The sequence below is a fragment of the Dendrobates tinctorius genome, unplaced genomic scaffold, assembly GCF_039654945.1.
Source record: "Dendrobates tinctorius isolate UK_male_01 unplaced genomic scaffold, ASM3965494v1 ptg000037l, whole genome shotgun sequence".
NCBI classification, from domain to species: Eukaryota; Metazoa; Chordata; class Amphibia; order Anura; family Dendrobatidae; genus Dendrobates; species Dendrobates tinctorius.
This window is the reverse complement of record NW_027361705.1, coordinates 15,664,777-15,676,858: the sequence shown is the minus strand read 5'-3', so window position 1 is coordinate 15,676,858 and position 12,082 is coordinate 15,664,777. Positions and strand designations below refer to the sequence as shown.

The 12,082-nt window shown below is 46.6% G+C and overlaps 1 protein-coding gene across 4 annotated transcripts in view; it reads left to right on the top strand.

Annotated features, from left to right (window-relative positions):
• Positions 1–12,082, top strand: part of LUZP2 (leucine zipper protein 2) — a 1,424,041-nt gene that overhangs the window by 1,328,073 nt on the left and 83,886 nt on the right. The window lies entirely within an intron of this gene.

Sequence of the window (12,082 nt, the reverse complement as noted above, 5' to 3'; positions counted from 1 at the left end):
TCTTAAAGTGGATGTCACGGCAGCGGTGACCCGGTCCGTGGCCCTGAGCGTCCAATTGAAAGGATGAAAAAGGGAAATAAAGTTTATAAAGGATTATTTGTGATACCACCTGTGGTATTCGGCAATTAAGGAGATAACCGACACTGCAGCTTCAGTCCACTGGGGCAGATGGTGAGGCAGCAGAGTTGGTTCAGCTCTCCACAGGTAGAGCTATTCCTCATGGCAGTTATGGTGTTAAATATGGTTATGATAGTGGTGCAGGGCAGATGACACAGCAAATAAACAGAAGGACAAAGCGGGGTGAAGTCTTCCCACTTTTACTCACAGTTCTGTTGTACAGTTCCCAGCAGGGGTGCTGTGTCTTCCAGGTTTGCGGTCCAGTCAGCTCCCAAGTAATTTAGTAATCACCTTACCAGGATTCTCTTCAGATGTTCCTTTCCAGGCTGTATCACTACGCTGGCAACCCCTACCACCTCTCATGCCCTGTATCTTCACACACAGTGTCCCAATCCAGCAGACTCAGATCTTGTCGGACGACGTTGGTCAAATCCCTAGATCCTATATGTCTGCCATTTCAGCAAATGAGTGTGGGGTTGGCTGCAGCAGTTAAAGATACTGCCTCCTCGGGTTTCCTAGCTGAGCCCTTAGTTTCTCTACTAGTTTTGGGGCCGGTCGCCTAACTGCGACCTGGCCCCTCCACCGACCACGCTGGTGGATGCGGGCCCCACGGATGGATTGCTCACTATCCATGCCCCTAAGACCTATTCTTCCTCTCCTCCTGGAGCTTACCTTCCTTTCTTCTCTATCTTCACTTCTTCTCTCTCACTCTCTTTAGTCTGGAGACAAGCTGCACTCAGCTTCAATCTCCACAAGTAACTCCTGTCTCTCTTCTGCCTGACTGACTCCCTGCCTGACTGACTCCTTCCAGAACAATCTCTTTACCTTAGCACTAACTCCTCCCACCAACTGTCACTCCATTAAGCTCCGCCCCTTATCTACGTTCTCCACCTACACGCTTTACACAGCTCTCCTCGCCGACTGAGAGATATAATGTTGGATGCAAGTGTTAGAATCCTGGATAGTGACCCCTCCTTACCTGAGAGCAGGGTACCACACCTCTGGCATATTTCCATTAGTCTTGATAGCATTTTTATATGGCTAAATAAAAGCTAAAATTTTTAAGTGCAAAAAAAATTTTCTTCACTGAATTCTCTTAATTTTGATTTTTTTTTCTCACCTGCAGGATCGTAGCCCAGCCCTGAAAGGAGTGCACTGCACAACTAAGGCCTAGTTTGGGGATCTACCTAGCAAAGGTTAACAATTGCAGAAGCTTTGAGTTGAAATAATAAAATAAATGTTGTCACATTTCAGAAACTTCCACCTTTAAAGAAGTTATTTACAGTACTACTTGAACAACTCCTTTTCATACTTCACGCTTGGCCACTATAAAATAAAAAAGCCTATATTCACTTCCTGTGCCAGTACCGTTCCCTCGATTTTGGCACTGTATGGTTATTGTCACAAGTGACCCTGGAGCCCAAGCAAGGTTGGTGTCTCTGTCCCTGCCTTCTGTCAAATTGATCTTGAAGAGGAAGTCAGAAATCAGCTGCAGCTCAGACTTCCTCTTCATGTTCAATTCATATGAAGTCAGAGACAGTGATGCCAGCCTTGATTAGGTGACAGGGTCACGTGTCACAATAATCACACGGGAACCCTGGGGAGAGAAAGTGCTGACACCTTGGCAATGATGCCGGTATGGGAGGTGAGAATAAGCTTCCCTTTCACAGAGGTGAGCATTGTATACACTACCCATGTAGATAATGTTTACAGGTGGCATAACTAGAAGAGTCCTCAAGGTGGCAGAGACTTTGGGGCAAGTTTCCCTTGAGTGCTCTCTACGTTTTCCTGAATATACTGGAATATTTTCCTTTAAGCTTGGCAGATAGTCACTCCAAGATATTCTAAACATTTCCCATTTTATTCTTCATCCAAAATCTACAAATAACAGGTTACCTCGCCTCAAGTTAGCAGAATAGCTGCTCCCCGCAGTAGTGTCTCTATGATACACAATTTGCAGTTAATTCTGGTTACATCCTATAATCACGCTGCTTTCTTAAAAAGTACGCTGTAATGAATGTCTTAATTTTGTGCTAATTGTTACATTGTTATTAACTGTCTCCAAATATTTCAAAGTACAAACTTTACTTGGAAGAATTTATCTAAATATCCTTGTTTGTTTCTATAATTAAAGCACCACAAAGGAGGTGGAGGACTAAAGGGCAGTAGGAGATGTGTATTAAGTGTGGCAAAAGGCAATTCTGCCATGTAATTTCTTCCCAGAAACATCAATTTAGTCTACATCTCCTACTGTCAGTGTCTGGCTGTGCCTTGCGTAGGCTGTGTGCTGTTAACATTTTAGCAGTTTAAAAGAAAAACTGCTCATTTTGAAGAGTTGGGAAAAAGTTAAAGGTCAATGTAATAAAACAGTGAGTGAGTATTAAAATATTCATTAGCGTATATACTGATTTTGCGTTCTATTCCATTTAGAATATGATGGTTAGATCATTATAAACTATAAGCGAAATAGAAAAAAGCTTTTTAAAGCTTGTGTAAAATATTTTGTCTGTATGAGGGTCATAGTGTATAGTAGACAACAGAGGTGGTTGTCTATATATCATCAAGGTTCATCACTGATGGCTTGCTTTTATTCAGGTGCCTTAGGTCCCATAAATATGAATATGTAGAATAAGAAATAAAGCACACATGAAATATATATATATTTTACACCTTTGGCCTGGGACAGCTCATAGAATCTCATGGCTTTCAGTATCATCTTTATGCTGATGACACACAGATCTACATCTCTGGACCAGATATCACCTCCCTACTAACCAGAATCCCTCAATGTCTGTCCACTATTTCATCCTTCTTCTCCACTAGATATCTGAAACTCAACATGGACAAAACAGAATTCATCATCTTTCCCCCATCTCACGTGACCCCCCCTACGAACCTATCAATTACAGTAAATGACTGCCCACTCTCCCCAGTCCCACAAGCTCGCTGCCTCGGAGTAATCCTTGATGCTGATCTCTCCTTCAAACCACATATCCAAACCCTTTCCACTTCCTGCCGACTTCAACTCAAAAATATTTCACGCATCCGTTCATTCCTCACCCAAGAATCTGCAAAAACCCTAGTCCATGCCCTCATCATCTCTCGCCTTGACTACTGCAACCTCATGCTCTGCGGCCTCCCCTCAAACACTCTCGCACCCCTCCAATCTATTCTAAACTCTGCTGCCCGACTAATCCACCTGTCCCCCCGCTATTCCCCAGCTTCTCCCCTCTGTCAATCCCTTCACTGGCTCCCAATTGCCCAGAGACTCCATTACAAAACCCTAACCATGACATACAAAGCCATCCACAACTTGTCTCCTCCATACATCTGTGACCTCGTCTCCCGGTACTTTCCTGCACGCAACCTCCGATCCTCACAAGATCTCCTTCTCTACTCCCCTCTTATCTCCTCTTCCCACAATCGCATACAAGATTTCTCTCGCGCATCACCCCTACTCTGGAACTCTCTACCACAACATATCAGACTCTCACCTACCATCGAAACCTTCAAAAAGAGCCTGAAGACCCACCTCTTCCGACAAGCCTATAACCTGCAGTAACCACCGATCGACCAAACCGCTACACGACCAGCTCTACCCTCGCCTACTGTATTATCACCCATCCCTTGAAGATTGTGAGCCCTCGCGGGCAGGGTCCTCTCTCCTCCTGTACCAGTTATGACTTGTATTGTTTAAGATTATTGTACTTGTTTTTATGTATACCCCCCTCACATGTAAAGCGCCATGTAATAAATGGCGCTATAACAATAAATAATAATAATAATAATATATAGTATAGATCAGGACAAGATAAAGTCAGTTGGTGCCTAAGGACGTGGATTCAGCATGTGCTTCATCAACCTTGGTCCTTGAACTTCAGCATTATGAAGCAGTTGATGGGTGTTGATGGATGAGTAATTACATCAGCTCATTTTTTTACATTTTCCCCTCAGATCAAATATTAAGGAAGAATTTTTTAAAATACAGAAGTTGAAGGTGTTGTTCTCCTTTTGGGACTTTTTTTTTACTTAAAGCCATGTATTTGGAACTAAAAGAATATTTTTTTGCAATTCGGCTTCATCCAAAATTTTGCACTATTTGCCATCTATAGTATTTTTGTTGCACAATATACTGTATATTGCTGGCTGCAAAAGGAATTATCTGAGAATCTGAGAGTGAGCTCCTGCTTACAATCTGATGGGAGAGTTTGTAACTCATCTATGTGTCTTTATGGCTGATTTATATCCACCGACAACATTAAAGTTGCATGCGCAAAAAAACATGAAAACAATGAACTTCTGAAAGCAAAATGGTGCAAAATTTTAATAGAAACCTAATTTACAAATGCAATATTTAATCCCAAATACACATATTTAAGTAAAAAAAAACAAAAGTGGACAACCCTTTTAATACCTTTTAGCAAATGCAAGACGCAATGAGCAAAACTGCATTTTTTTTTAAATTATGCTCCTCCTAAATGGTGCACCAGGCAACTGTCTACTCCCACTGCCTGTCTTCCTGCATGTTCTACAGACCCATATGGTACCTCTTGTGTACCTCAGATGTTTCTTTCTGGGTATTCATTAGGAATCCACAAACTATTCACTATTTTGCTGTGTTCTCATGAATGCCATATTACACATCTATTCTCCCCTGGAAACACTGTAATGCCTCCTTTATATAATTCCATATGGTAACACAGAAAGGACATAAGGATGGCTAAGATTTGTAAACTGTTTTGAAGATAATGCCATGTGCATAACACCCGGATTCACAGATGAAAATCCCAATCTAATCCTAGTCACACCCTCAAAATAACCATTTCATCACTACCCATACCAAGAGATGAATAAAAAACGAATCTGAACCGAGAAAAGTAAGTTAATGTGTATGCACAATGTAAGTGCATATTAACACATGACCATTAACCAGAGAAAACAGAAAGCAAAAAACACAAATATCCTGAATTAAAAAGTAAAAAATAAACTGCAAATAATGCATAAAGGTAATAATAATAATAATAATAATAATAATAATAAGGGTATTTAGTAAACATAATTTTGATCAAAATAATGTACAAGCCATCCCGCCACGTCACAGCAACCCCTGTGGGAAGTCCCTACTCTAGTATTTAAAACCTTTTCACTTGCCAAGTGACGTGAATGTGAACAAGGATCGAGCGGCTGAACCACTAGTAAAAGCTTAGGCCAGACAGGATGGTTTTCCCAGCTCAGAAAGAGGGCAGTCACACCCATATATGCACTGAATGCACAATTAAATGAATAAAAAACGAATCTGAACTGAGAAAAGTAAGTTAATGTGTATGCACAATGTAAGTGCATATTAACACATGACCATTAACCAGAGAAAACAGAAAGCAAAAAACACAAATATCCTGAATTAAAAAGTAAAAAATAAACTGCAAATAATCCATAAAGGTAATAATAATAAAAATAATAATAATAATAATAATAATAATAATAATAATAATAATAATGGTATTTAGTGACCGCCCTCTTTCTGAGCTGGGAAAACCATCCTGTCTGGCCTAAACTTTTACTAGTGGTTCAGCCGCTCAATCCTTGTTCACATTCACGTCACTTGGCAGGTGAAAAGGTTTTAAATACTAGAGTAGGGACCATCCAACAAGGGTTGCCGTGATGTGGCGGGATGGCTTGTACATTATTTTGATCAAAATTATGTTTACTATATACCCTTATTATTATTATTACCTTTATGCATTATTTGCAGTTTATTTTTTACTTTTTAGTTCAGGATATTTGTGTTTTTTGCTTTCTGTTTTCCCATACCAAGAGATGCAAATATCAAACCTTAAATTGTTCTATAAAGAAGTGATCACAGCGGACGGACCCCATTGGGTCTCAGAATACCTCTATCTATATAGTAATTCTGATTTGTAGTGATTGCCCTCTTAAACTGTCTAGGCACCACAAACAGTAGTGCCACCACACATCAGTGACATATTGTGCCATCACTGCAGTGCCTTAAACCACACTGTCCTGCATTTCTTTACGGAACCTGCAAGTAAACAGTCAATAGATCATCGAAATGTAGCTCCTCATGTGCCAATATCTTCCCCCAAAGATCATCTACTGGGAAAAGAAGCTGGGAACCCAATATCGCATATGCGTTAGGTTCTGGTATCACGCTACTAATTCTGGATTTCTTTTTGAGTTTTGGACATTTATTTAGTGTGTAATTGGGAAGCAATCACACTGTATATCTTTAAGACATCTCCGGATATCATCCTCACAAGTGACACTCTCTTTCATGCCAACAGTTTTAATAATGTGAGTGTAGGGAGGAGGACCATCGTATAGTGTCTGGGCCGGAACCAAGGGGACCGCCATCTGGGTTCCTAGAGAAACGGTACCCGGGGGACAGCGGAGGAGAGCTAGCTACTGAAAGTGACAGGACTGCAAGGGGCGGGGGGAGTATAAAGGGGGCAGTGAGCGCGCCGGGAAGTCAGTTGGTAGTACACCAGACACAGAGAAAGTCTGTGGTGGTGTGACAGAGCCAGAGTGACTGATGGCGACCAGAGGAGAGATCAGCAGCAGGGAGGAGATCTACGGCAGCCTTCAGAGAGAATGTGCCGAGGTTACCGGCAAGAGACTGTCACCCCTCTCCTAATTGGGCCCGCGACCTGCCCACGGTTGTCCTCAGCCACTGCCGCTGCACTCCAACCCGTTGCGGCCTGCCTGGTATCTCCCGCGGTCGCTGACATGCCACTTGAGCCTGTGGTTGTGGCCTGCCCGCTGCCACCCCGCCGCCATCCTTAGTTGTAGCCTGTTCATCACCGCTCACAGCTTCCATTACCACGCTGCAGTTGGCAGTTGGGGCCTGCTCCTCGCCTATGGAGAGACTCTTTGCACAGGCAAGGCCATGCGCGTGGCCTACCAACCGCCACTCTTCTAGACTGCATCACTACCCCGCTTGGGGTGATTGGAGTCCCCGTGGACTCGCTAACGAACGGGACCCTGCTGTGGCTACAGGGGGTTACTGCAACGAAAGACTTCCTTAGGGCCTGTTGTGCCCCAACTACTCACTCGCTGGTGAACGGGACCCTGCTGTGGCTACAGGGGGTTACCGCAACGAAAGACTTCCTTAGGGCCTGTTGTGCCCCAACTTCTCCTGGGTGCTGAGACGCCTGAAGACTACTGCAGTTTTACGACAGCTGGGCCCAGCGGCTGCGACACCAAAGCAGCCACATCAGTGACACCAAAGCAGCCACATCAGCGCCCCCAAAGCAGCGGCTCCAGGGACACCAAGGGACGTCAGGAAGGATAAGTTGACTTTAGGAAATAAGGACACGTGGTTGGCTGTTTCGTGGCCCCATAATATCTAGCCTTGCCGGGTTAGTTGCATTCTTGTTAAAAGAAAAGTGTTGTTATTGTTGTTGAGTCCCTGCGATGACAATTAGTGTTACCCCTTTTTAGTTGTTCAGTGTAGCCCCAGCAGCTACTTTCCAAAACAGCACTCAGTCTCGTGTCTCGTCACTGCATCCTGTGAACTTGCTGTTACCTACATTTGGCGTAGTCGGCAGGATGCAGTCTCCGAGCGCGGACAATGGTGCCCCAGACCAGGGCAGGGCTGTGAACTCTACAGATAATGAGGGCCCCCGTTCCAGCATTTAGTTGGGGTCTATGCTGAACAACCTGCCTAGTTTTTCCGGCTCCAATACTATGTTATGGAGCTGGACAGAGTGGATGCGGGGACTCTTTCGGAAGCACCCAATGACTCCTGACCTGGAAGCCGAAGTAGCTCTCATGGCATTAGACGGGGAGGTTCGGAGGTCAGTGATGTTGAGGACCCTGGGACACCACAACACCTTTGATAAAGTTTTGCAGATAGTAGAACAGACCCATGGGGACCCAACTGATGTGGGAGAATTAAGGACCCGGTTGTTCAGTTGAAAGCAGGGAGAGGGGGAGACTATCACCCAGTATATGAATGTCCTCCAAGAATTGCATACGGCTATTGAAAGAAAGGATGGAGCAGGGGTAGGACCTATTGACATTACCCTACGTGACCTACTGGTGACTGGACTGCGAGACCCGTTAATAAAACAGGGATTAAGGGAGCAGATCAGAATGAATCCCCATATAGACTTTTCAGAGATGGGAAGTCAAGCAAGGGCTCGAGAGCAAGAGCAGGGGATGGCGGTCCCCGTGGGGAAGGTTAGGAGTGTGGAGGCTTCTGTGAACGCAGTTGAGGAGCCTCAATGGGTGGAAGAGATGAAACAAGAGTTGAGGAACATCAAGGGCGAGTTGGCCGAAGTGAAGAGAAGGACCAAGTCCGGGACTGGACAGCCTAGTTTTAATCCCGGCCACTGGGGGTCCCGCTCCTCGCGGGGCGGTCGGTCTGCGCAGGCCCGGTGTTATGAGTGCGGAGAACCAGGCCACTTCGCCCGAGAGTGTCCGCGGCATGGGAAATACCCACCGCGGCGGCCATTAAACTAGAGGGCTCCGGGCTGGGGGGACTCCGCTCAGAGCCAAAAACCACAACTAGGTGTGGTAGAAGTCCCGAAGATTTGGTCGCAAGATGTCCGGTGGTTTGGGCAGAAATGGAGGGCCCGGCCGTCCGGTGCCTGGTGGACACGGGGTCACAAGTAACCACGATGCCCGCAACTTATTTTCAACAAAATTTCCCTGAGGCAGCGAGGCCCCAGTGGGGGCCCAAGATCAGACTAGTAGCCGCCAATCAACTACCGGTTCCGGTTGCCAGGGTGGTGTGGGTACAGGTGACGTTGTGCGGTAAATCCTTTGGTCGCAGAGGGGTGGTACTGACTCAAGGAGAAACTGATAAGCAGCATCCAGTCATCCTAGGCATGAACATACTACGGGAGTTCGGCAACCTGCTCCTCAATGATCCTACGCATAAGATCCTGAAGCAGTGGGGTTCTCGCATGGCCCAGGGACAGGTATTCCAGCAGTTGGTGCGGGAAGCACGGGTACATCAGGACTGCCAGGAAGGCGAGACTCTGGGCAAAGTCATCGCGCCAGCGGCTCCCCTGCTTGTGCTGCCTCCCGGGCAGACTGTGATGGCCCTGCCAATTTGAGCCACAATACCCTTGGAGGGCGTGGAGATGCAGGTGGAGCCATGCTACTCGGAGTGCTTGCATCCTGGCATACTGGTGGCCCGTTCCCTGACTACAGTGCAAAAAGGGACCGTCCTGGTGCGCTGCGTCAACCTCGAAGACCGAGACATCGTCCTGTAAGCGCAGACCGAACTGGCCAAGCTAGTAAGGCCTTTAGAAGAAGTGCTTCCTGCTCCTGCGGTTCAATTGGGAGTACAATCTGAGAATCCTTGGAAAGTAGAGATTCGAACTCTACAGGCCACCAAAGTCTCGGCTCAGGAGAAGGGTCGAAACATCCTGTAACAGATGCGGGCCGAGCTCTCCGGGTTAACTCCAGCCCAGTTCTCACAGATAAAAACATTGCTCGGACAGTACCATGAGGTATTTGCTAGTCATGAGGAAGATTTTGGGTGTACTACTGCCATCACTCATGAAATCCCCACGGCAAGGGCGGCCCCCATCCGAGAACAATACCGACAGATTCCTCCACAACTCTATCAAGAGGTGAAAACTTTGTTGGCCCAAATGTTGTGAAAGGGGGTGATACGGGAAAGCCAAAGCCCCTGGGCAGCCCCCATTGTGCTGGTCCGTAAAAAAGATGGTACATTACGATTCTGTGTGTATTATTGAAAGCTGAATGCTTGCACAATTAAAGACTCATGCCCACTGCCCAGCATAGAAGAATCCTTGTCTGCCTTGGGAAAGGCAAAGTATTTTTGGACTCTGGACCTGGCCAGTGGGTACTGGCAGGTGCCCATGTCTGAAGAAGATAGGGCCAAGACGGCGTTCATACTGTCTATGAGACTATTTGAGTTCAATCGAATGCTGTTTGGACTGGCCAACGCCCTGGGAACCTTTCAGCAGTTGATGGAGCGGTGTCTGGGAGATCTCAATTTTGAGGCCACGTTGATATACCTGGACGATATCATTGTCTATGCTGCCACATTTGAGGACCACTTAAAGCGGTTGGGACAGGTGTTCGGCCGGTTGCAAAAGTACGGGTTGAAGGTAAAACCCCAGAAATGCCACCTATTTCGCTCTCAGATTGAGTATCTGCGCCATGTCGTCTCAGCAGAGGGTGTGAGGCCATCTCGGGAAAAGGTTGCTGTTATTCAGGGATGGCCTACCCCCGAGACGATAAAAGATGTGCAGGCATTCCTGGGGTTGGCCGGATACTACCGTCGCTTTGTAAAGAATTTAGCATGTCGAGCTTGAGCCCTTCACGACCTGCTGAAGGGAGCTCCCACTGTGGCAAACGGACGTTAAATCCAGTGGCAACAACCTCAGGAAGAGGCCTTCCGAGACCTCAAGACTGCGATTTCGGATGCTCCGGTGTTGGCCTATGTGGATTTCTCGCAAACGTTTATCCTACACACTGACGGGAGTCTTGACGGGCTGGGGCTGTGTTGTCATAAATTCACGACGGTCGGGAGAGAGTGATCGCCTATGGAAGCCGCTCACTCCATGACTCCAAGCGCAACCCTGACAATTACAGCTCCTTTAAGCTCGAGCTCCTCGCAGTGGTGTGGGCCATGACGGAGCGGTTCGCAGAGTACCTAGCGGGCTCCGAGGTAGTGGTGCGGACCGTCAAGAACCCGCTGGCCCATTTGGAAAACGCCAAATTGGGGGCTCTGGAACAACGATGGGTGGCCCAGATGGCCAAGTTCAACTATAAAATCATCAACAAAAGAGGGGCTGAGAATGTCCATGCTGACGCCCTCTCCAGGATTTGATATTCATCCCCAGTAAAGAATCGAGACAACGAATTAGAAGAGGAAGAGATACCGTTCGCTCTCACCGCTGCCGTGCTCACTGCTGCCACCCAAAAAGTGTCTTCCCCAGAGATCCCAAGGGGCATACTGGAACAATCTCGGGATAAGTGGATGCAACAGCAACAAGAAGACGGAGAAGTTGGACTTCTCCAGACGTGGGTCGCCGCTGGCCAACTACTCACTGATTCCTAATGACAAACTTTGACTCAAGACATGTCAATGATGTTGCGACAATGGGAAAGGTTGGTTATCCGAAAGGGACGATTGTACCTTAAAATAACATCACAAACAACCTTCATGACGTTTTGGCAGGTGGTTACGCCAGGAGCCCAACTCTACGAACTGGCTCGAGAGGCCCAAGAAAAAGGGGCTCATTTCGGAGCTGTAATGGTCAACGTGTGACTGGACAACACCGACTCCAGCAGGGCGAATTTATATGACACACGCGACCCTGGATACACCACCTCCAGTAAGGCAAATTTAAATAATAAGACCTGCAGCCGGATACACCGCCTCCAGCAGGCGAATTTCAGAAATACACGTGAAACCGGATACACCGCCTTCAGCAGGGTGAATTTAAATAATAAGGGGAAACACCAGGGAAACAATTACAATGGTGGGCCCTGCGATAGGGAACGGGGACGTGGAGACCTCCTGCACTCCCCTGAGTCAATGTCTCTACACTCCTACTGATCCCTAGGCCGATTCTGCACCGGGCACCACTCAGGATACCTTTAAACCCTAGCTCGCCCTGCACCTACCCCTTTCTAGAGAAATGGCCGGTGCAAAGACTAATCCCACCACTGCACTGAAACACACATAAAGGAAAGGCGCAAACAGGGAAACACCACTTAGCTTTGCTCTGTTACTCTTGCTCCCAGCAACAGAGTCCACCACCAGAATGCAGCTTTCCTCCTGAATAACTGCCACCAAGCTCTGTCAGAGCTGCAAGGAAATCCACTCTGACTCCTTCCACACCAGGACTCTGACTGTGCTGCAAGGAACTCTCTCTAGCTCTTTTCTCCACCAAGGATGGTTGGAAATGAACACTATCACCAACATCAGTGAGAGCACATGACACACCTTTATAGTTAA